General features: G+C 41.7%; 1 protein-coding gene and 1 long non-coding RNA gene across 3 annotated transcripts in view; one reads left to right on the forward strand and one right to left on the reverse strand.

Annotated features, from left to right (window-relative positions):
• The window catches only part of LOC144754427 (prostaglandin G/H synthase 1-like), a 512,735-nt gene that overhangs the window by 360,846 nt on the left and 127,520 nt on the right, over window positions 1–24,369 (forward strand). The gene's annotated exons all lie outside the window — the stretch shown is intronic.
• Window positions 1–24,369, reverse strand: part of LOC144754428 (uncharacterized) — a 246,776-nt gene that overhangs the window by 94,466 nt on the left and 127,941 nt on the right. For both annotated transcript variants that reach the window (XR_013594722.1, XR_013594721.1), the window contains exons 2-3: window positions 6,350–6,476; window positions 515–817 (exon numbers count right to left, since the gene is read on the reverse strand). This is a non-coding gene — a long non-coding RNA (uncharacterized LOC144754428). The remainder of the gene's footprint in view (window positions 1–514; window positions 818–6,349; window positions 6,477–24,369) is intronic.

A 24,369-nucleotide genomic window follows, 5' to 3' on the forward strand; every position in this document is an offset into this window, starting at 1 on the left:
GTGATATGCGGGAGATTTGGACCAGCAAGGTACTGTAAAATGTATTTTACTGAAGTTTACTGACTATTTTGAGTGGCCGGTGGTTAGAGTGGACAGCACGAGGATGCCACCACCTCTATTAACCCCTTCGGCGCTGATGACAAAGCCAGCTCGTCATCAGCGTTACCTGCGCTGCGCGGATGACGAGCTGGCTTTGTCACGATCAAGCCATTTTTGAAATTCCTGCACACAGTGGGAAAACGCGGTAGCGCGGTAGGGGTTAATTGGTCAGTTCAGTGCGAGGAATTCATTGTGAATGAGTTGAATGGTTCGCGAGCCAGGCATTGTTTGCTCGATGTTCCGTCGGTACGTGCGTTAATTAAGATTTCCTGAAGTGCTTAGTCTCTGCATGTGGAACGCGTGACTGCGCGAGAAAGTAATAATTTATTTCACAAAGGAAAGATCTGTCGATCAAGATTTTGGAGGCGCAATACTTTAAGAAAAAGGAAGAAATAAAAAAAAAATTATACTTTACCTTGAGATAGTTGAACGAACTGCTTGTTAAGGGAAGTCTTCAAGCTGACGATAGGATTCGAGGAGCTCCTTTGAGGAGTCGGTGTGTCACGTGAGGATCATCGGTGATGCGCACATCAGGAAGTGTATCTCTGGCAGTCTTCAAGTTGTCACGTGGGCATTATCGGTGATGCGCACACCAGGAAGTGGATCTCTGGCAGTCTTCAACTGTTTGACTGTATTCAAGGAGATTGCTTAAGGAGTATGTGTGTCACGTGGGCATTGTCGGTGAAGCGCACACCAGGAAGTGAAGTTAGGAAGGAATCTTTAAAGGAATAGAAACACACTTTTGTTGGTCTATAACAGAATATACTTAACTCTCAAAGTATTTTAAAGATTATTTTGAAGCATTTGTGACTATCAGTTAAAAAAAATTGCTTTTAGGTTAATTTTATACCACTATAAATTTAAAGAATATTGTCTAGTCACACCATATTTTGTTGCATTTCTGGGTAAAAAAAGAATAGTAAGTAAGTCATGCAAAATGTAACTGCACCACCGTTTTTCTTGCCTAATCCAGGAGAGCCACTTGTTAAATGGAACAAGTGGAAAAAGATCTTTGCACATTATGCAAGGGTTTGTGGAACAAATCTAAGTGCTGAAAGAAAACATTTGTTGCTTTTACCCTGTCTAGGTGGTGAAGGTCTGGACGTTTTGGAGAATTTACCTGATCTTACCACAGAGGAACATGGAGGGTTAAATGAGTATGAAATGTCATTCTTCAATTGGATAAACATTACGTGCCTAGGCTCAGCACCATTCTGCAAAGATATCATTTTGGTTTAAGGGAGCAAGGAAAAGAAGAATCAGTAGAAGATTACTTGACAGGGTTGAGGAAGTTAGCTGCAAGCTGTATGTTTGGGGGAGCCATTGAGGAAAGAATATGAGATCAATTCGTATTAAAGTGCAGGGAAGATAAAAACAGAGCAGAGTTATGGCTTGAAGATGAACCACCCTTAGAGGAAGTAATATCCATAGCAAAAAGGGTTAAACACATGCTTAAATGTGTTAATGAACTAAAGTGTGAAAAGAGTAAGACTCAATCCACTGTAGAGAAAGTACACGAAAATGTATGTCTGGTAAAAAATAAAAATGTATCTTCTAAAGGAATAGAGGAAGATGATGCTTCTAAGACTACTTCCAAGTGTTTTTGTTCGTGGAAGGTCAGGACACAAAGCAAATTCGAAAACTTGTCCTGCGTTGAGTTTTGTATTTCATGGTTGTGGGGAAAAAGGAACATTTTATTAAGTTTTATAGATCTAAACAACAAAAGTTTTAAAATAAGGATATGAAGGAAATAATTTCAGGTCAGGGAAAGTAAATCTACTGATCATCCCATAGGAAGAGTAAAGATTGATGGGATTGATCTTGAGATGAAATTTGACTCTAGCTCACATCTCACAATAATTTCTAATGAAACTTTCTGTAAGAGGTTTCAGGATAAAAATAGTCTTAAAAGAATGGATGTGAAACCACAGGGTTATGGAGGCCAATATGTTAGTATGTTGGGATACTTCAATGCATGTATTGAGATGAAAGAGAAGTTGATAGTTGGTAAAATGTATGTGTCCAAACAAGGTGATAGATTACTTGGCTGTCAATATAAGACAATGGGGTAATCCAGTTATGTGCAGAACCTGGGGATTTATGCTTTAAGGGAAAAAGTGGTTCTGCCACTTAATAGCTTCAAAAGAGCCTAAGACTCAAATGCAATAGGTGTCCCTCTCTCTTGATAGGACTGTCATTTAATGAAATATTTTTCATATTTTAGTTGCATCCAAACCCAAAATTAAAAAAGAGAAATCATGTATTGCTTTGAAAGTTGTAGATAATGTATATACACCGTTTAGTCAAAAGGAATGAATATATGCACACACAGAAAAACACTATACAATCCATATTAATATTATAAAGAGAGAGCCCAAACCTTTGAGGCAGGTAATCTCAGTAACCACAGCACCAATCACAACGCCCATTACAGCGTTGGAAAGGGCAGTTGCAGCAGAAGGACATAGGCTATGCAGACGGCCACCATATATATTTTTATTTTTTTATTTTTTTTGCTTTGTTTTATATAGCGCAATCTTGACCTGAACTGAATCAGGTATCAGAGCGCTTTACACAGCACCAGTTACGTTACATGAGGACACGCATTCATTTTTGTTAGGCACGGGGAGATTAAGTGATTTGCCCAGAATCACAGGATGTTTGGCGTCGTTACCAAGACTCGAACCCAGATTCCCAGGTCCGAGGTAGAGCGCCTTAGCCGTTAGGCCAACTCCTCTATACATTTAAAAGGTAAAAGAACCGAGCCAGCAAAGTAGTCCCTTGTGGGCGTGTCTGCGTTGTGCTGTGGGCGTGGTCGTGACTAACGCTGGGGGGGTGTGGTACGGCCATCACATCGTGGGCTGTGGGCGTGTGCTGGGGGCGTGATAAACACTTGGGACGTGTGTCCGCCCTTCATGCCATGTGAGTCGTACATACAAGCGCCAATTACGTTGCTGCGCAGCATCGAGGGGCACGCTGGGGGCGTGTGCTATGTTCCTCCCTTCATGCCCTGTGGGTCGTACATTAATCAGAAGATCGTCTGCTGTGGCCGTGTGCTGGGGGTGTGACAAACGCGTTCACCTGGAGGCCTGGTAAGTAACGTTACTGCAGCCTCTCCTGCGCGTTGTTACTGAACTCTCTCATTCAACGAAATTACACGCGCCTGCTACCATCAACCAGGGCTCTAGCCGGGCTCAGGCAGCAGATCAGTACACTAATTACACGCGCCTGATAACATCAACCAGGGCTGCAGCTGGGCCTCAAGCGGGGGAACACGCGCCTGCTAACATCAAACGGGCCTGCATCTGGGCCTCAAGCGGGGGAACACGCAAATGAGCGTGTCTGCGGGGACAATTATTGCAGACTCTCCTACTCGCTGTCACTCAACTCTCTCATTAAACGGATTTACCCGCGGCTGATAACTCTCTCATTCAACAACATTACATGCGCCTGCTAACATCAACCAGGGCTGTAGCCGGGCTCAGGCGGCAGATCACTACACCAATTACACGCGCCTGCTAACATCAACCAGGGCTGCAGCTGGGCCTTCTCCGTCCCTATTCTAATGAAGCAAAAAATGTGGTCTACCGCGAGATTTTAAAATAAATTGCCCTTGCCAAATACACACATTACACACATTCTATTTCATACTCGGACAACGTCGGGACGGGCTGCTAGTTACATATAAAGTAAATAAGATGAAGAGAGTACAAAACAATAAATGTATAGATATCACAACACCATATACAAAAGACACATCAATATAAATCCAAAAACCACATTTAGACAAAGTGTGAAGTTTTTTGACTATGTATCAACCCAGTTTCGAAATTAATCTAGTTATTCCATTGTTCTGGGTGATCATTTGCACTTGATAATTAGCATTGACGTTTCAACCCCAGAGACTATTGTGAACATTTATTCATCTGGGGGGAGGGTCTCCTTCAGGACTAAAAACAATCTGTGTGTGGCGTTGTAAGAAAAAATGAAGGCACTTTAATGTTTGGACAAGGTTTGGACCATTGAGCAGAAGCGGAGAGACAGTATGTCTCTGCTCACCTTCTATGAAGTTCCACCCTGAATTCTGTGACCGCACGACCGCTTATTCACAACGGATGACCTATCAAAAATAAATTAAGCGGGGGAGGAGCTACGCTAGCAACCAAGATGGCCGCATAAGCTCCCAGCTCCGTCGACTTCCGTCGCTGGCGGACCTATCCTGCAATTAATCCTGACCTCCCGCCCGACTCCCGGGTGTCTGAATCGTTGCTGAGCCCAGGGGGGCAATCCCGGAGTTTTTCTCGCTTTGATTGACGAAGTTACACCGTCTTTCATTTTTGGGCCTACTCCAGTGTGTAAGCCGGGGCCTCGAGTACTGACCCAGCCGGGTTTCAGTTGAACAACATCAGCCGCTGGTACCTGGCGGAGTCCGGTCTCACCGGAGTGAAACTTATTCTTCGATCCTGGTGGCGGTTTTTGGTCCCGGCGAATACTAGACAGACGGCGACGAGACGTGTTTGCTGCGGTGGGTGGGGGACCAGGTCCCAGGGACCCTGTTGCGTCCCTCGGGGTCCGCGGGTGGGGCCCCCGCCCGCGGCAACAGTGTAAAGAGCGCCAGGCCTACAAGTCGCCCGTCGCTTCCGTCCATCCCGCTCCTGTTTGTTTCCCCGGAGTAGCCGGCCTCCGGGGTTAAGGACCTGCTCTGTTATCGTGCGAGCAGCGATGGATCGGACGATGTGTGGACCATCACTGGGGACCGTAATGGCCGCCATCGGGGCTCTTCACTTGCAAATGGAGGCTATCTTCTACAAATTGGCCGTAAGCATCGAGACTGTGTGTTTGAGACCGGACTCCAGCCCTGTGTCAGAACTGCAACATACGGTGACCCCCGCGAAGCTTGATCTAACTCGAGAGGAGAACCCCGAACATAATCAAGACCTAGTGCCAATTGTCTATGCACGAGTGCAGCGGTACGTTGCCGGAGCTCTTGAACAACCAGCACGATCGGCAGAGTCATCGCCCGCGCAGGACTCATTTATTCCTTCGCTTCTGGAGGCTTCCTTTCATACTTTTTTGACTGACTTTCGTGTATTTGGGAGACTTCGAGACTTAACATTTTTGACCCTTTCAGGCAGTATCGGTCTCCTTTTTTTTACAACGTTTTGACTCTTTTGCTACTATGTCGGTCCTACCGGATGGGGTTTGTGCGATGGATCGTAAGGGCCAGGGCTGAATTTGACTGTCTGAGTTCGGTACAGTGACTATCTTTTGACTCTGCTGGGTGGTGTCTGTGAGCGTATGGCCAGATGGAAGTCTGATTGTCTGGGTTTGGTACAATGGCTATGTTTGCTAAGGGATTTGCTGCCTCTGTTGTGCCGGGGGTTGGGCGGGAAGGTCTTCTCTTTTTTTGTGACTCCCCTATCTGTTTGCTTATTAGTCTGCTTTAATTCGCTTTGTACGACAGTAGGGGCTGTCTGCTTTTGGTGGGGGGGAGGGGAGTCCGGGAGCTCGTATTGTGTGACATTTCCTCCTCCATCTTTTCCCTTCCTTGGGGTTTAGTTTAGTGGGCGACAGGCACGCTGCTAGTGGGGTTAGGTCGTAGCCATCTGCAGGGGTGCAGGGTGGGGGGCTGAGTTTTTTTTTCCTTTATTATGTTCTATGGCCTTTCTTTTTCCCTTTTCCCTTCTTCGCAAGAGATGTGGCATATTATCCTGAGCCGCTTAGTTCCTCATATCTGGGTGTCGAATGTTGGAGTTTCATATCCTGTCTTCTGGGTGGGCGGGTTACGACGATGTTTGCTTAAGGTTATCTGTACCGTATTGTTTTGCCCCAGCTCTAAGCTGGCATTGTTGACTTTCAGATGCCTATAATTGTTGTGTATTTCCTCAAATCATTTGCCCATTCGCCATTACAATATGTTCCTCCAAATGACACCCGATATGTACATTTCTTCTCTTGTGTTATAATTAATAAAAATATATATATATAAAAAAAAAGAAATTAAGCCTGTCACCACCTAAATCCAGAAAGAAAACTTAAGTGAAAACTCAATTACACCACGGCCTTACAGGGACTCTACCTCTATCAGACATAATTCTTCTTGATCTGTGGGTTAGATTAGTCCAAGGTACGTTGTGCCTATATATCTACATAGGGAAGATGATTCTCAATTAGTTACAAATCTCCTTCCATCTCACATAATACACCATAACTAAAATGTCTATTGATGAACAAAAACAACAACACTAACCTCTGGTGTCCGGCGCTCGGGATTCCAGGTGTAAATGTCTCTTTATATCCACAACAAGTTTAGCGTGGCAAATAAATGGTCTCTGGGGTTGAAGCGTTGACGCTAATTATCAAGTGCAAATAATCCCCTGGAACAACGGAATAACTAGATTAATTTCGAAACTGGGTTGATAGATAGTCAAAAAACTTCACACTTTGTCTAAATGTGGTGTTTTGGATTTATATTGATGTATTTTGTATAATGTGTTGATATATATATATATTGTTTTGTATTCTCTTCACGGTATTTACTTTATGTAATTGTATAGTGTTTATCTGTGTGTGCATATAGTCATTCCTTTTGAAAACACAATTTATATAAATTATTTACAACTCTCAAAGCAGTACATGATTTCTCTTTTTTAATTTTGGGTTTGGATGCAACTAAAATACGAAAAATGTTTCATTAAATGACAGTCCTATCAAGAGAAAGGCACACTAATTGAATTTGAGTCTTAGAATTACTTGGCTGGCCATGTTGGGAGTTACTTTAAATCCCAATGCTTATCCGCAGGTGCAAGTTCAAGGTGTGGAAAGCAAATTAAATGATTGTGACAGAATTTCCACTTTTGTTCAAAGATAACTTAGGTTGCTTGAAGGATATAAACATGCTTTCAAATTAAAAAAATTAGCTGTGCCCTCTGTGCCTAAAGTTAGGAGAGTTCCAATTGCTTTACATGAGAAGGTTTAACATGAATTTGAAAAATTACTCAAACAAGACATCACAACTTCTGTGGAAGCATCTGAGTGGTTGGCACCCCCAATGGTGATATCAAACGTTATGTAGACCTTAGATCACTTAACAAGGAGGTAGTTGTTGATAAGTTTCCTCTGCCTAATATAGATGAAATTATGTCTACGTCAGGCATATCATCAGATAGAGCTAATGCAGAGCTCACAGGATCTGACAGCATTCATTACTCCTATGGGTGCTTTCAAGTATAAGAGAATGCCATTTGGTCTGGTGTCGGCAGTGTCAGTTTTTCAGAGGGTAATGTCGTCTATTTTGAAAGGTGTGAAAGGGGTCACATGCTAACAAGATGACCTACTAATATTTGGTTTGACTGAACAGGCGCATGATGTCAATGTGAGAGTAGTTTTTAAGAAGCTTGAAAATGCTGGACTCACTTTGAAATTTGAAAAATGTAAGTTTTCTGTCAAAGAAGTAAATTATTTAGGACACTGTATCACTGCCACAGGGATTACTCCCAAGAAGGAATTAGTTGATACTATTTGTAATTTGGCATCTCCAAAAACCAAAGAGGAGGTTGTTTCATTTCTTGGAATGATTGAATATTATGCCAAATGTGTATATGACTTAGCAAGCAAATCCTGTAACTTGAGACAGTTACTTGGTAAGAACAAAGAGTTTCTATGGTCTCATGAATGTCAAAATGAATTTAATGAGTTAAAGGAGGATATGAAAAATGCCCTCAGTTTACAAGCTTTTATTCCAGGAGAGGAAACAACAATTGTAACTGATGCAAGTTTTAAGGGTCTTGGTGCTATTTTAAAGCAAACTAGAGATGGCAAAGAATCTCTCATTGCATGTGCATCATGGAGCTTACGTGGAGCTGAGATAAAATACTCAGTAATTGAAAAGGAGGCATTGGCCATTTACTGGGCGCTTAATAAGTTTCGAAACTTTGTTTGGGTAGGTAACTTGTTTTAAGGAATGTTCTGATCACAAAATGTTTAAAGAAATATTTTCCAAAAAAGGATTAGATTTCATTTCTTTTCGGATAAGACGTTGGGTAATTAGTCTTCAAGATTTCAATTTTGTGGTAGAACATTTCCCAGGTGTTGATAATACCACTGCTGATTGCCTGTCTCGTTTGGTTTCTGATGTGGGAGAATAAGAGTTTTTGGATGAAGTAATGGATGAGGAGGTGAGTGTTTGTGAAAAAACCTCTGGTGCTATAAAAGAGGATGAGTGGAAAGAAGAACTTCAAAAGGATAGTGAACTTATGAAAGTTATGAACATGATTCAATCGGAAGTTTTGATTGGCAATTCCTTGTCGAAGATTTAGTGCATTATTACTGATGATTTGTCTGTTGTTAAAGGTATTTTGCTAAGGGGAACTAAATTGTTTCCTCCCATCTGTTTAAGAAAAAGATTAATTGAGGAGGCACATCAGGGTCACTCAGGAATAGTAAAAACAAAGGATAGATTGAGAGCCTGTTTCTGGTGGCCCGGTATGGATCTTGAAATTGAGCGAGAAGTTAGAGTGTTTGCAATGTAAAGTAAGTGATAAAATTCTTGCTCCTCAAACCATGCCTATGGTTTGCCGTAAATTACCTAATAATCCATGGGATGACATCGCCATTGATATTTTTGGTCCTCTTAGTGGAGAACATCGTACACCTTATTTTATTGTTTTGATTGATCTGTATTCTAGATGGGTTGAGGTTTCAGGTGCATCTGATGTGACTTCTGCGTGTGTTATCTCTTTCGTACAGGTTATATTTAGGAGAGAGGGTTTTCCGAAAAGTTTTTTGTAGGATAATGGTCCTCAATTTTGTTCTGGGGAAATGAATGATTTCTTGTTGTCATGTGGCATTATACACAAAGTGCTCAAGTTATCACCCTGAAGCATATGGTGCTGTTGAGAGATTCAATAGGGTGATAAAAGAAAAAATTCAACTTTTGGCCGTTTAATTCTTTGAATTGGAAGAGTTGCAAAAATGTATTTTAGCTCATCGTTCTACACCTAACACCACTACTCGGAAGTCTCCTTTTGAGTTATTCAAAGGAAGGACTCCTAATACAAATTTGTGCCCAAGCTGGATGACCTGGGATAAAGGTGTAAAGGATAATAGTGTTGGTATTTGGAGACAAAGAGAGGAAAGACTAAAATTAACAAAATAAATTGAATTTTGATGAAAGAAAAAGGGTATAGCCAGTTGATGTGAAAGTAGGTGATTTGGTTCATGTTAAAGCTCCTGTAGGTACTATGTCTTGGTCCAAATTCACTGTTCCCTTTGGTGTAACAAAGTGTTTTAAAAATGCTGTTAAATAAGAAAATGGAAGAATTTGGAATTTAAAACGTGTTGCCATCCTTAGACCGAACTCTGACAAGACTGTGCTTGGAAATATTTCCCCTGATGACTCTGATAAGTTTTCTGACTCAAGTCCAAGATGAAGTGTTCGTAAGACAACTATGCCATTTTATCTTAAGGATTATGTTAAGTAGTGCTTTAAGTAGTTTTCTAAAGTAGTATTGTTAATATTTACTTATGCTTATCTTTGTATTATCTACTCATCTCAATATTGGAAGGGAGATGTGTGGTGTGTTCCTTCACCCATTTCTGGTGATGTAAGTTATATAGAACTTAGAATGTATTGAATTTCTCATCTGTCAGTTGCTGCCTGGTAGCTGATGGATGAGGTGTTATAAATAAACCCTCATATTAAATTGAATCTGTGTTGTATGTTAATTCAGAGAACATTTCAGGATCTGATTTAGAACTCGGCGGATGGAATACTCAGTCACAAAGGTGATTGATATCCCATCTGTCCTATTACATATGCCATAGGATAAAATACACTTGTAGTAAGGCAGACAGGTTATCCGTTTCATCTTTGACTCTACACAAGCCCTAAGTCAGAATGTAAAATCTTTAACCAGGCTAAACTTGGTTGGTGCATCCGACCCACGCTCCATCATGGTCAAACTCAAATAATGTCTAGGTCCTGCTCTACTGCGACCATTGACTTTCATTGGTGCTTCTTGGCGCTATTTCTGCTTAAAACTAAATATTCATATCTCTGGTACCTCCTATTAATCTTTTGTCATTTTGTTTAATACATTTGGTGCTATTTTCCTAATTTGGTTTGAGATTATTATTATTTATCATTTTCACTTTATTACTGTTTTGGTACTGCATAAATACTTTACATTTTGCCCTAAGTTAAGCCCCTCCACTCTATGCTATAGCTACCAGGGAAATGAAGTCAGATTAATTTAGTTAATTGGGGGAGGGGGAATCACACAACAAGAGTTGTGATTGTTCCATGAGGTGGGCAGTCACCCATCCAAATAATATTCCCATTTCTTACAAATGTTCAAGCTGTTGTGTCTGCAGTCTTCCACAATATTTAAACAGTTGAAGTGCTTAGATATCGCATAAGGAGCACCTTAAATCCCATAACAGAATACGTATAGTTGGTAGAAATCCCTTTAAGATTATTATCAAAACCAATTTAAGGGTATCAGTGCTGCACATATATCAATTATATATAAAAATTACAAACTGCAATATGATGTATGTGGTGGCAGTTGGGAATTGATTCTAATAGATTTACTAATTATAGAATCTGGATTTTATTCAAGACATGGAGGCTAGCAGTATGCATCAACTTTTATTTCCCACTTCTGAGCAGCACCATTAAAAACCTAAAAGCTCATGGAATCCTTAAACCTCACAATAAAAAAAGAATCTTCAAGTCTATAAATATCATGTGACTGCCATCTTCTTCCTCTTTTGTTTGCTGCTTCTGAGCAGATACGTATTGACAATTTAATTGGTTTTAGTATGTAAATGAATTTGTGGATTGCTGTTTTGAAGTAATCTATTTTGATACCCAATTTATGGGTGTATGTTTGAATGCTGATTGTGTTTGTTTCCTAGTTATGGAATATTTAAGGAATAAGAATAGGATATTTTATGTGTTTACATTTGCTTAAGATTTCGTTTGTTATGTGATTGATTTACCAGCCAAAGAATAGACTAATTGAGACCAATCTGTGAGTTTTAGGAGTTAAAATTAATATTTTTGTAGTGCGAGTGCACATTGAAGTATTGAAAGAGCGAGTTTACTTTCAAAAAATGCCTGTGCTTACCATGTCATGAGTCCTTTGTTGGCGCAGAACTCGCGAGCAGTCTCGAGGCTCCCCAGCGTCAAAATGCCTTTGAGGGGGTGAGCTTGTGTGTGTCGTGCGCGGAGAGGGCTCTTCCATTGGATAACGCAAGGTAGGGTTTTCAAAGGAATTGGGGCTTGTTTCTGAGCAAAGCCTTTTATTTCTAGAGCTTGTAGCACTATGAGACCTGTCCCTTGGCAACGAAGCATCGTTATTGCTTCGTGTCAGGGGAACGACAGTTGACAGGTGAGAAGAGTGTTTTTCTAGAGCATTATTGTGTTAAATTAGCATAAGAAATTAAAACGAGTGTTTAGGGGATTTATAATAGCTTGTGTGGAATATTGAGGACAAGGAAATATTTAATTTTGATTAAAATGGAAGGTAATAATGAAGGACAATTCTGCTTGATCCAATTATACTACATTCACACGGCCTTACATGACCCCGCAACGCCTACATTGAGCCGACGTTTCCTCTTCTGCTGCATGCACGAGATGCGGTCAGGACCCGGCTGATTTCTATCACATGGTTTGGTCATGCCCTCGATTGGCACAGTTCTGGGGAGAGATCGAAGGTGAATTGTCCAAGGTCCTGGGGTGGGAGGTTCCCCTGACCCACTTCACTCCCTTCTCAGGATTACTGACGGATTAGACGGGTCCAGGAACGAAAAGTTATGTCACAATAAAACCTTGGTTGTGGCCAAGAGGGACATTGCCACCTCCTGGAAACTTCCCACACCACCAAGTTCGAAGACATGACGAAGGGGGGTGGATTGGTGTTCGGCCCAAGAAAAACATATGTACGAGGCACGAGGATGCTCTAGGAAACATCGGAGGGTTTGGGGCAAGTGGCTGGGAGCCATGGAATAGCCTATTCTCTATGCAAGATGTTTGTGTCTACCACTGGAGGGCGGGGTTGAAAAGTGAAACCTGTGTTTCTTTTATTGTACTATGTCAATATCGGTGCTTTCTACAGCTGTGCTGTTGGTGCTTGTATTCCCAAAAAAACAATAAAGTTGTTTATAAAAAAAAAAATGAAAGACAAGAGAAAATAATAAGAGAAATAATAAATAAATAATAAGAGCCGAAAGAAGCAATTCAAGAGTCTGTTAAGCAGGCTCTAGGTAAAAGAGGAAGAATATTTTTCCGTTTCTGAGGAGGATAATGAAAGAGGGCCACGAGGAAAAGGTTTAACAAAAAAGAAACATGTAAATGTGAAACCGGTTCAGAGTGGAGTCCCAAGCGGCTCGAATTAGAATGGTATCCATCGCGGTAGAGAAGGAAGCCAGTTTAACACTGGAAAGCAAGGGAGAGCATCAGATGATGCAAACAATCTAAGTGAAGATGAGTTGGTTGAGTACATATTAGATCTAGAGTGTAGCGATAGCTTACGAGAGGAGATCAAGGATAGTGGAAAAGAGAAAAACAAATATTCTGTGGTGGATCCTTTCTGGGAGCTTTTGTTCAGTCCCATAGATATTAGACACCCTGGGGGTAAGGACTCATGGCCACTTGATCATGTGGCAGACTACATCAAGGCAAGAATTAGGGAACCCTTAGAGAAGGAGGAAAGAAATGTAATGTGGGCAGAATGTTCAAGGATTGTCATTGAGGAGAAAGTGACTATGACTCTAAATATTGACCCGTAGCTCATTATTTATATATTTTAAATGGGAAAGGATCCAAAGAAGGGCTTGGACAGGTTATTAAAGCAATGTCAGGACAAAGTACTTGACATTTTGGAGCCTTTGGCAAACATTTTCTGATGCCATTGAGGAGGCTGACCTTAACAATTTGGACCTAGACCTTTATTTATTGCGTGGTTGGTGCCAGAGGGCAATCTGCCTTTTAGGAAATGCTACGTTCTGTCATTCTTTCAGAGAGAAGGAAGACTATCCTTATAAGGATTAACCCTAAGTTGGGTGACTTGGCCAATAAGGAGTCCAGTGAAGAGGCAAGCGGACTATTATTTGGTGAAGTGATTGTTAAATCTTTGACAAAATATTTGCGTACATTCACTAGTTTGGATAAGGCACATTATTTATTGAGCAGGGTCTTTAACAGCAGTGGTTTTTATGGTCAGGCCAGTAGAAGAGGGCAAGCTACCAGCCAAGCAATACCATAACCAAGGAAGTGTTTATGCGAGAGGTCAAGGAAGTTTTAATTTTTTCCCACAAAGAAAAAAGAAGTCGGGCATGCAGCATCAGAGGAAGAGGACAAAGTCGGGGACAAAGTCAGAACCAGGGTGAGGATTAGGACTGGTACTCTCTCTATCCCGATAAGTGTAGAAGGAAGATTGAAATATTTCAAGGAAAAATAGAGGGAGTTAACCCAGGATGCATGGGTTCTAGAAACTATAGAGGGGTTTCAAATAGATTTTGATTCAGTCCCTTTTCAGGTAAAGGTACCACACTAGCTGTTTTTTCAAGAAGAGTTATTATAATAGTAGAAAACGAGGTTTGTATGATGTTCGAGAAAGATGCTATTATGCGAATGAGGGAGGAAGACAAAGGGTTTGTTAGTAATCTTTTCCTTGTAGGAAAGAAGGAAAAGTGATGGAGACCAGTGATAAATCTGAGGAGTTTAAATCAGTTTCTGACTTCCCATCATTTCAAAATGGTGGTAATTCACCTTCTGAAAGATATTCTGCAAGAAGCAGATTGGATGGTGAAAATGGATCTGAAGGATGCGTAGTCCACTATACCAATAGCGAAAGAGAGTCAAACATATCTACTATTCAGATGGAAGGGTCAATTATTTCAATTTCACAGCCTTCCATTTGGACTTTCCTCTGCTCCTTTTTGTTTCACCAAGGTTATGAGGTCTGTGGTAGGTTTCTTCAGGGAGAGAGGTATCAGGATGATAATTTATCTGGACGATATTTTGATTATGAATCAGGATATTGGGATTCTAAACGAACATTTGAATTTTGTTATGAGCACTTTGGAAAGTTTGGGTTTTGTGATAAATTTGGAAAAGTCAGTTCTAGTCCCAGTAAGGAAAGGTGGAATTTCTTGGATTTGTGGTGGACACAGTTGTGTGTCAATTGTGTCTGCCAGAGAAAAAAGTGAGGAAGATAAACAGGAACTTCAGAAGGTTCTTTTTTCATTTCAAAATATTTATTATTTTAAGGAGCACATAAGGAAATAAGATACAAACAGTAGTGATACCATTGTAGTCAGAAAACTACAAGCAACATATGAGTATCAAAAAACAAGTAATGCGAAGCAAACATCAATACATGAGGTCTACTGAAATCAGATAAAAAGTCAATTAAAGAATAGAAATTAAAAATCAGTAGATATATGTAACTATGGTAACACTATCAGGTTATATTTGTGGGGGAAAAGGAAGGGAAGGAAATGAGAAGACAGAAAAGAAAGAGAACAGAGAAAAAGAAGAAAAGGATAGAGAAGGCAAGGAAGGAAAAAAGGAGGAGGAGAAAAAGACAGAAAGGAGAGCAGGAGAAAAAGGACTTCCGTAGAACCTTCCTAAACGGAAAAACCAAACATTAATCAGGCATATCAAAGGGAAATTGCGCAACCAACCCCTGCGAGGCTGAATCCATGTAGGAGTCTAAAGCATACCACACACCCGCCGATATGGAAGGAGTAAGATGAGCACGATCAACAGAAGTATGAGCGCTGCGTAAAAAGGAAACCCAAGCCCACCAAGTATGATATGAAATTGAAGAAAAAGACTTCCATTCCATGAGAATAACTTTCACAGCAATAGTCAACAACAGGTCCATCAATTGCAACTCCATGGGATCCAAAGGAAGAGGGACCGGGGAGGCTAACGGACCTAAGAGAATTAATGGAAAAGAAAGTTGGAACTGAATACCAAATATAAGCATAAGGTGTTTATGAATGAGGTCCCAAAAGGGTCGGAGAAGGGAGCAGCCAAAGAACATATGTTGGAAATCACCAGGTAGCAACCCACAACTCCAACACAAGTCATCTTCTTTAAGATTGAGCGAGTGCAAACGACTAGGAGTCCAATGAAGGAGATTCAAAGAGAAGAATTTAGACTGTAGTAGTGAAGGGGCAATTTTATTACGTAGAGAAAACTTACCAATAAGCTGCCAGGTGTCGGCAGAGATATGATTAGTGAGAGTATGATCAAAATGATGTAACCATTTACGCTGAGCGACAGTCGAAGTAGGCAATATAGAAGATGACAAGAATTTATAAATTTTGGAGGCCACATGACCAGACCGAACCCACAGTTGGAAGAGGGTAACTGTGGGAGAGGAGGGATGTAAACGCAGCTTAGCAAGAGCCACCTTAATTTTAAGGAAAGTATAAAAGTCCAAGTTAGATAACGCTAATTGGCTCGCTAAGGAGGAAAAAGGAAGAGGTTGATCTTGAGCATCATAGAGCTGTGTAACAAGCGATAAACCTTTACCAGCCCAATAAGTCACCATAGCAGGATCAATATTGATCTTGATTCTAGAATTCCGCCAAATAGACGACCATCTGGTTTTATGAAGTGGAACCGCCACCTTCTTATCAATCTTCCGGACCGCTGCGATAGTGTCCAGAATAATGGATCGGGAGAAAAGGATAGAAAGGGTATTCGTAGTCATGAAAGAAGCAGTCGGCAGAGGAGAGGCCAAAGATTGTTCTATTAACAGCCAAGAGGGCACATGACCAGAAGGAGAAGAAAACCATAAGGCGCCCTGAGATGCCAAAAAAGCAATTTGGTATTTTTCCCAGTTAGGAAGGTTACAGCCCCCCATGTCACAGGGTTGACGTAAAAATGTATAGGCAAGTCGAGCCCTTTTACCATTCCACAAGAATTTAGACGTAATAACATCAATTTCATGAAAGAAGGATGCAGAAAGATTAACCGGGAGCATAGAGGAGACAAAGTTAATGATAGGGGTAATCATCATTTTAAGCGTTTGCAGACGGCCCCACCAAGAAATGTGCTTTGGAGACCAGGTGTCCAACAGATGCCGTACTTTAAGAATGGTTTGAGATTCATTGTAGGAGGCAGTAGCAGAAAGGGAAGAACAAAAATAAATACCCAAATATTTTAATTGTTTAGATTGCCATTTGAAGCCCGCAGAACCCATATGGTGAGAGAAACAGTACGCATTCAAAGGGAACATCTCAGTTTTATCCCTATTTAGGGTGTAGCCAGAGACCTTGGAAAAGAGAGAAATTGTGTCAGAAATAGCAGGAATGGCTAGTGTAATATCGTCAGAAAAAATAAGAACATCATCCGCATAGGCGGCTGTTTTAATACAATGAGGACCAAAAGAAAAACCTTTAATATCAGGGTGAAGATCAATCATCCTGAGAAGAGGATCAATGGATAGCAAGAATAAAAGGGGGGATAGAGGACAGCCCTGCCTAGTCCCTTGGCGAAGATTAAAAAAGGATGAAGTAGCCCCATTAACCCGTATATTAGCTCTAGGTGAAGAGTAGAGAGACATAACCATTTGAATGAATGAGTCTCCAAGGTTATGAGCACATAAAACAGCACGCAGGAAAGGCCAAGAAACCTTATCAAAGGCCTTTTCAGCATCAAGTGCCAAGGCCCGGCCGGAAGTTGAGAGCGCTTGGCTGATCCAAGAATATGGCAGAACGTTCGAATATTGTCACGCGCCAGACGCCCCTTAACAAAACCTGTTTGCGAGGGATGGATCAGATGAGGAATAAAGGATTCAAGACGCTTAGCTAAGATCTTCGCAACGATCTTAGCTTCCATATTGAGCAACGAAATAGGGCGAAAATTCTTGGGGTCAGAATGGTCTTTTCCCTCTTTCGGAATCACTACAATTGTAGCATCGGCGGAAGAACCAGAGACAGAACCATCCTTAATGAACGCATCAAAAACAGATTGTAATTTGGGGACAAGTATCGGAAGAAAGGTTTTGTAGAACAGAATAGGGTATCCATCAGGACCTGGTGCTTTCCCAGAACGGGTATCTTTAATAGCAGCGGTAATTTCGTCAGATGTAATTGGACCATTCAAAGAGGAACTGTCTTCCACAGATACTGATTTTATGGGAATTGTTTGCAAAAATTCTTGACATTGCTCAAAGGAGGCCTGGTCAGAGGGAGTATATAAGTTCTTATAAAAATCGCGGAATACTTCAAGAATCTCCTCAGTCTGGAATTTCCTAGACCCCGTATGATCATTAATAGAAGAAATCCGCGAAGACATACGAGAAGATTCTTGAAATTTTAATGTGGCCGCAAGAATCTTACCAGCCCGATTTTTTAATAAGAGCGCCTTAGATTTTTGAGCTTGGAGGCCAATATGAGCTCTTTTGGTGACAATAGAATTATATTTATATTTCAATTGTTTAATGGACTGTAGACAGCATTTATCTTTAGAATGACGAAAAAGAGATTCTTGCGTTTTAATCTCACTAGCTAAATCTGTGAGTTCTTTCTTAATAACAGCATTCCTCCTTGACATACATTTAATGACGTGACCGCGAAACGTACATTTAAAAGAATCCCAGAGCACCACTGGGGACTCTACTGATCCTTAATTTTCAAGAAAAAAATTCAGAATTTCCTCAGAAAACTCAGACACCTGGGATTCATCATACAGAATTTCTGTATTCAGTCTCCATGAGCGTGACCTCGTCATGGGAGCCAAGGACGACAACGTGAAAGAAATTGCGGCATGATCGGAAATCAAAATAGGATGAATAAGAGGAGAGGAGGAGGATTGAAGAAGAGAGGAGTGTACCAAAAGATAGTCAATACGGGAGAAAGTAGAATGAGGGGAGGAGAAAAAGGAAAAATCACTACCCGAGGGATTAAACAAACGCCATACATCTTGAAGATGAAGGAGAGAACACATATTAGTCATTTGTTTATGCGCCTTCGGGGGACGAAAATGAAAGGCAGAATTTCTATCGAGAAGTAGATCCATTGGTAAATTAAAATCTCCACCCACAATAAGATTACCAGAGTGAGGAGTGTCATGTAATTTTTTGGTTACTAATTTCCAAAACACCGGGTCATCTTTATTAGGGGCATAAATATTCATGACAAAGATTTCAACATTACCATCAGACAACTTAGACAATAGCCAACGACCCTCTGTGTCCTGTTCGGAAGAAATAAGAGACAAACCAGATTTCTTAGAAATCAGCGTAATAACCCCATTCCTTTTACCACATGCATCAGAACAGGCAACATCCGAAACCCACTCCTTCTTCAAGAATAGGGCCTCCCTACCCGAGACCTTTGTCTCCTGTAAAAGAACAAGATCTGAGGCGATAGATTTGCAGTAGTCCAAAATTTTTGACCTCTTAACTGGGTGATTTAAACCCTTAACATTAAGGGATAATACATTCAAACCAGGCATGATCCATGTAGAAGAACAAAAAAGAAAGACATAGATGATAATATAGGAGCAAACATATTAGTGACAAGCCTCCATACACCGCACAAAAACAATGAAAAAAATAAGGCCAATGAGGAAGTCCAAGGAGCAAGAAAAGCAAAGAGATAGCGAGAAAAAGAGAGAAGAAGGGGGAGAAAAGCAAAGAGGGAAGGTCTGAAAAAGACCAAATTCATACTCGGGGGAACGTGAAAAAGGGGGATCAAGGAAACCGTCCTAAGGAGAAGAAAATGCAGTATAATCAGCCCCAACGAAAAAAAAAAATCAATTCATGAAACAGATATTAAGGAGAAAAAATACGTGGAAGAAGCATCAATCATATAAACATTATATAAAAGCATAAACTTGTGAAAGTGTAAGAGAGATTAAATAGAAAGAAAGCAGATATCTGGGTAGAAAAAGCATGGAAAAGAGTACTAAATAAAGAAGAACTTGAAATCATCAATACTACTCTAAACAGGAATGCAGTTCAGAGGCAAAAACACAGCACATAAGAATCCATATATCAGCATTCCTTAAAGTACATAAGCCTGGTAGCATGCAATAGAGAATCAGGGAAACATAAAGACAAAGAGTGAATAGATAACATAACCGTATGATAATAAGGCATGCTGTAAGGCTAGCGTCGAATATCAAAGGAGAGGATTATTCATCAAGGAGAAATAAACTGTTATATAGGCAGAGCGCATAACCTAATCAACATATTCATGTAAGAACCAGAAAACGGTGTAGGCCATAAAGCTATGGAACAACTAGAAAAGGGGGTGAATCAACTAGAAAAGAGATAAACCTTAAAGAGAGGCATCCTAAATATATCGTAAATACCAGCTTAGGGATAAAACTATCTAAAGGCATTCAATGTAAAAAAGAGGGAATACACTTCAAATAAAGCAAAAAACCTAGAATTGAAACGGAGACATTCTAACATGGTAAAAAAGAGTAAACAATCAATGAAATATTAACAGTAAATGACAACCAACAGTCAAGCTACTAGTAACAAAAAGAGAGAAGAAAAAGAAAACAAAACGAAGGACTACATACAACAAAAAAACCACTATTTCATATAAGGAGAGGGAGAAAAAAAGAAAAAGAAAAAAAAAAACATCAGTCAGAGAAAGAGATAGGTAAGAGAGAACAAAAAATATCATTAGTAGAGCCAAAAAGCAGACAACACTAATATATCAACAAACACGGAAGATAAAACCACCACTAAAAATCAAGGCAAAATGGAGACAAGCCATCCGAAAAAGAGGAGAGAACAAAGGAGACATAAGTCTACACTTCAAGTGCCCGAAGCACCAGGATCCATTGTAGTCGCCCGTTGAATCTCCATCTGTATTTCCATCTGATTGTCCAAAAAGGAGGCGAGATCTGCCGGTTCATCAAAAATTCTGGAACGACCCTTGAAGGTAATGCGAAATTTCGATGGACCAGAGAAGGAAAAGGGAATGTTCATCTCAGAGAGACGTTTTCGAAGATTGAGAAAGCCCTTCCTTCTTATGACTGTGTCTCTGGCGAAGTCCTGAGAAATTGAAATTCGATGGCCCTCCAAGGAGACAGACTTAACCTTCCGCATGTGAGCAAGAATTTGCTCCGTATGTTGATGATGCAGTGGCTTAAAAATAATCGCTCTTGGCTGTGTTGAAGATTTAGAGCGAAAAGTGGGGACACGATGTGCCCTTTCTATTTCAAAGTCTTTTTGGAATGAAATTTGTAGAGTAGAAGGGATCCATTGATATAAGAAATCAATCATAGAAGAAGATGATTTCTCCGCATCCTCCGGCAAACCAAAAATGCGGAGATTAGATCTACGATTTCGGTCCTCCTGCTCAGTGAGATCCTTTCGCAATGCCGCCATTGAGCGCTCTAAGTGGATGAGAGACCTGGATTGTTTCTGCATGTTATCCTCTGCACCACTGATACGTGTCTCCGTGGCTGAAACACGAATAGAGAGGGCCTTAAAGTCATTTCTGATAGCGGAAACCTCCACTTGCAGTAAATCTGTGTTAGTCTTTGTTGACTGCGCAATATCATGAACCTCATTAAGGCGCGTCAATATTGCGTCGAGAGTGGAATTGGTGTCAGACTGAGAAGACTCAGGCATAGGAGACAACTGTTTAAGACGTTTAAGAGAGGCACCAGTATCTTTCGGGTCTTTAGTCGTTGAGGAACGTCCCATAGTTGCAGCCATGAAGCAACAGCCACAAGGAAAAATAAACAACCACTTGATGAAGAAAAAAGTGCGTATTCCACACAAAAATCAAGGAAGAAGGCGGTTTGAGCGCAGCAAAGCTAAATAAGCAGCAGAAGCGGACTTATATGCAATATGCTCACAGGAAGGACATAAAAGAGCCTTGTATATACCAAAAAGGCCAAAGCAGAGTCACTCAGTGTAAGGAAAATGCAGCGCAAACTTCAGAACACTGCACTGAGGTAGCCAAAGCGTCAGCAACAAAATAACCAGCCAAAAAGCACAAAAACAAGAAAAAAGCAAAAAGGTACCAAATACAGACACTGGAGGCTAATTGACCCAGCTTTCCTGCTGAACCGGCAAGAATGTATCAGTGTGGCGCTTCTGAGGAGAAATGTCGATCTCCGTCACAGGCGGGTAAAATGGCGGCCGCCCGTCAAAAGACCGAGCGTCACTTCAGCCCGTCAGGAAAGCACTCAGTTTCAGCTGAAATCCGCCGGAATCGAAGTTAAACTGCTCCCTGCATATTCCGCCGTCAGGGAGAGGTGTTCCGCTGAAGAGGGGCTCTCGGAATGCAGATAAAAGCTCCCAATGGACCTCAATCGCCCTGGAGCTCAAGCGCGACCCGCCATCATGCAGCGGCGCGCAAGCCACGCCCCCAGGAACTTTAGAAGGTTATAAACCGGGTGAGAGTATCTTTGATAGATTTGGCACAAGTGATTGGTCTATTCAAGTGATTTTTCCGGCCCCTCTACATTACAGTGCTTTACAGCTTTTGAAGAAATCTGGGCTGACAAAAGGTAACTTTGGAAGAAAAGGAGGAATTGGTTTGATGGAGAGAACATGGATGCCTGGAACAGACTAGCAATCTTTGGTGTTACTCCAGATTTTGTTTTAGAGACGGATGCGAGCAATCTTGGTTGGGGTGCGTCCGGTCTAGGGAAAGAGACATGGGGTGTGGGGTCCTCTTGGGAGAAAGAGAGTCATATAGATTGTCTGGAGTTGAGAGCAGTTGAGAGCAGGCTTGTTTGCTTTGAAGAGTTTCAAGAGAGTTTTGGAAGGCAAGTCGGTACTGCTAAGGATGGGCAATGTGTCTACTGTAGCTTACATAAACAGACTGGAGGTAACTCGGCCAAAGGGCCTGGCAGAGTTAGCCAAGGAAATTTGGGAGTTTTGTCTGGAGCACAAAAAAGGTCTGAAAGCAGAGTATTTACCGGGTGTGAATGATGTGCTGGCAGATTGGAACTCGCAGAATATGAAAGATTACAGTGATTAGAAGCTGAAGAAGGAGGTTTTCTGGCAAGTGATGGAGGGAATGGGTCCACTGGAAGTGGATCTGTTTGCATCAAGGTTAACTTGCCAGTTGGAGAGGTATGTGAGTTGGAGGCCGGATCCAGGGGCCATGGCAGTGGATGCATTCCTGCAGGAAGGAGTCAACGTTGGTTTCCTTCTGTGATGGAGTTTGCAGTGACAGAGCCTCTTTTTATTTTGGCTTTCACGGGTCTTTTGAGGAATGTGGAAGGAGAGGAACATCCTTTGGTGGAGTTGGGTTGTCTCAACCTTCTAGTTTGGAAGATATCAGGAGTTCAAGAGCATTCACAGATCTTTCTGGAACTGCTGCAGAGTTTATTATTTTAGTCCTGGGCACAAGGGAGGAGGAAGAGATATAGAGGGGCTTGAAAGGTTTGGCTTCGTTGGTGCTTGGAAACGGGTTTGGATCCCTTGGGCTCAATTGACAACCAAGTAGCAAATATTTCTGGCTGGTTTGTTTGAGAAGGGTTTGTCGTATAGAACGGTGAACTGTTATAGGTTGGCGGTTTCTGCTGGCCAATCATGGTGTTCTAATTGGAAGGAGTCCTTTGGTTTGTAGAGTTATTAAAGGGATTACGGAGGCCTCTTGAATGAATGATGAATGAATGAAATGAAATGAAATGAATGAAATGAAAGCGGGATTTCTAGAGCGCATGGCTGCCCGGGGGCGTCCCAGCGCTGGGATTGTACTAGCAACTGAGGGGGGGAAACAGAAACGGGAAGGGAAAGCGCAGATTATTGTGGGAAAAGATGGGTTTTGAGTAGCTTGCGAAATTTGTTGTGATTCGTTTCCGCGCGTAGATGGGTTGGTAGGGCGTTCCACAATATTGCAGCTGCAACTGAGAAACAGCGTCCTCCAGTACGGGCTTTCTTAATTTTGTGTACTGTGGCCAAGTTGCCATGGGAGGAGCGCAGAGACCTATTGGGTTTGTATGGGAAGAGCCTGAATTTATGCAGCGGGGGGCCCTGGTCTTGTAGAGCTTTGTGCGTAATGCATAGGGCCTTAAATTTGACCCTTTCACGGATTGGCAGCCAGTGAAGTGCCTTCAATGCAGGTTTGGCTGATGTTCTACGAGGAGTGCCTGTCAGGAACCTAGCAGCGGCATTTTGAGTTCTCTGCAGGATGTTCAAAGTTGTTTCAGGGGCTGCCAGGAAGAGGGCATTGCCATAATCTAGCCTAGATGATATCAGCCCTTGTATTAAAAGTTTTTGAGAAGGTGCAGGGAGCAGAGGGAGAATTTTCCTGGCTGAACGGAGTAAGCCTACGCAGGTACCTGCTGTTTTTTTGGCCTGGGTTTTAAGTGAAAGGTCCTGTTCTAGCCAGAAACCAAGGCTTTTGAGCTCCATCTTGGGTTGAGGAAGGGTACCTAGGCAGGATGGCCACATTGCGCTGGGATGATGTTTGGGGTCCAAGTAGCATAAGCTCGGTTTTAGAGCCGTTCAGTTTCAGCCTAGAATCACACATCCACTGATAGATCCCTTCGAGGCAGTCATGAAGGTTTTTGATTTGGGCACTTTCTAGCGAAAATGAAACCACCATTTGGGTGTCATCAGCGTATGTGATGGTTTTTATCCCGAATGGGGTAACCACTTCCTCCAGGGGGGCCATATAGGTATTAAATAGTGTGGGGCTCAATGAAGAGCCCTGAGGGACCCCACACTGGAGGGGGAAGAAGTCAGATTGCTCATTACCTTCACAGACCTGAAAGGTTCTGTCTATAAGAAAGGATGTGAGCCAGCGAAGTGCCATGTTTCTTATTCCTAAATTAGACAGTCGCTGTATCAGGATCTCGTGGTCAACCGTGTCAAATGCAGCGCTTAGATCCAGGAGGATCAGTAGCACCGATCCCCCTGAATCGAAGAAGCATCTGGCTTCCTCCACCACTTGAAGAAGGGCGGACTCGGTCCCCTGACCAGGACGGAACCCAGTTTGAGAAGGGTGAAGAAGGTTGTTGGTTTCTAAGAAAGCCGATAGTTGCTGATTAACAACCTTCTCTGTGATTTTACTTAACCCTGGCAATAGGGAGATTGGGCGGAGGTTGGAGAGGTCAAGTGGGTCAAGACCTGGTTTTTTCTGTAGGGCTTTCACAACTGCGTGCTTCCAGCTATGGGGGAGCACTCCTTGGCTAAGGGAGGCGTTAATGAGATTGGTGGCTAGGTGTGAGATAGTGTGTCCCACTCGTTTGAGAATATGAATGGGGGCTGGATCATTAGGAGAGCCACTTTTCATGCCTGAGAGAGTTTT

The sequence above is a fragment of the Lissotriton helveticus genome, chromosome 5_1, assembly GCF_964261635.1.
Source record: "Lissotriton helveticus chromosome 5_1, aLisHel1.1, whole genome shotgun sequence".
Taxonomy (NCBI): Eukaryota; Metazoa; Chordata; class Amphibia; order Caudata; family Salamandridae; genus Lissotriton; species Lissotriton helveticus.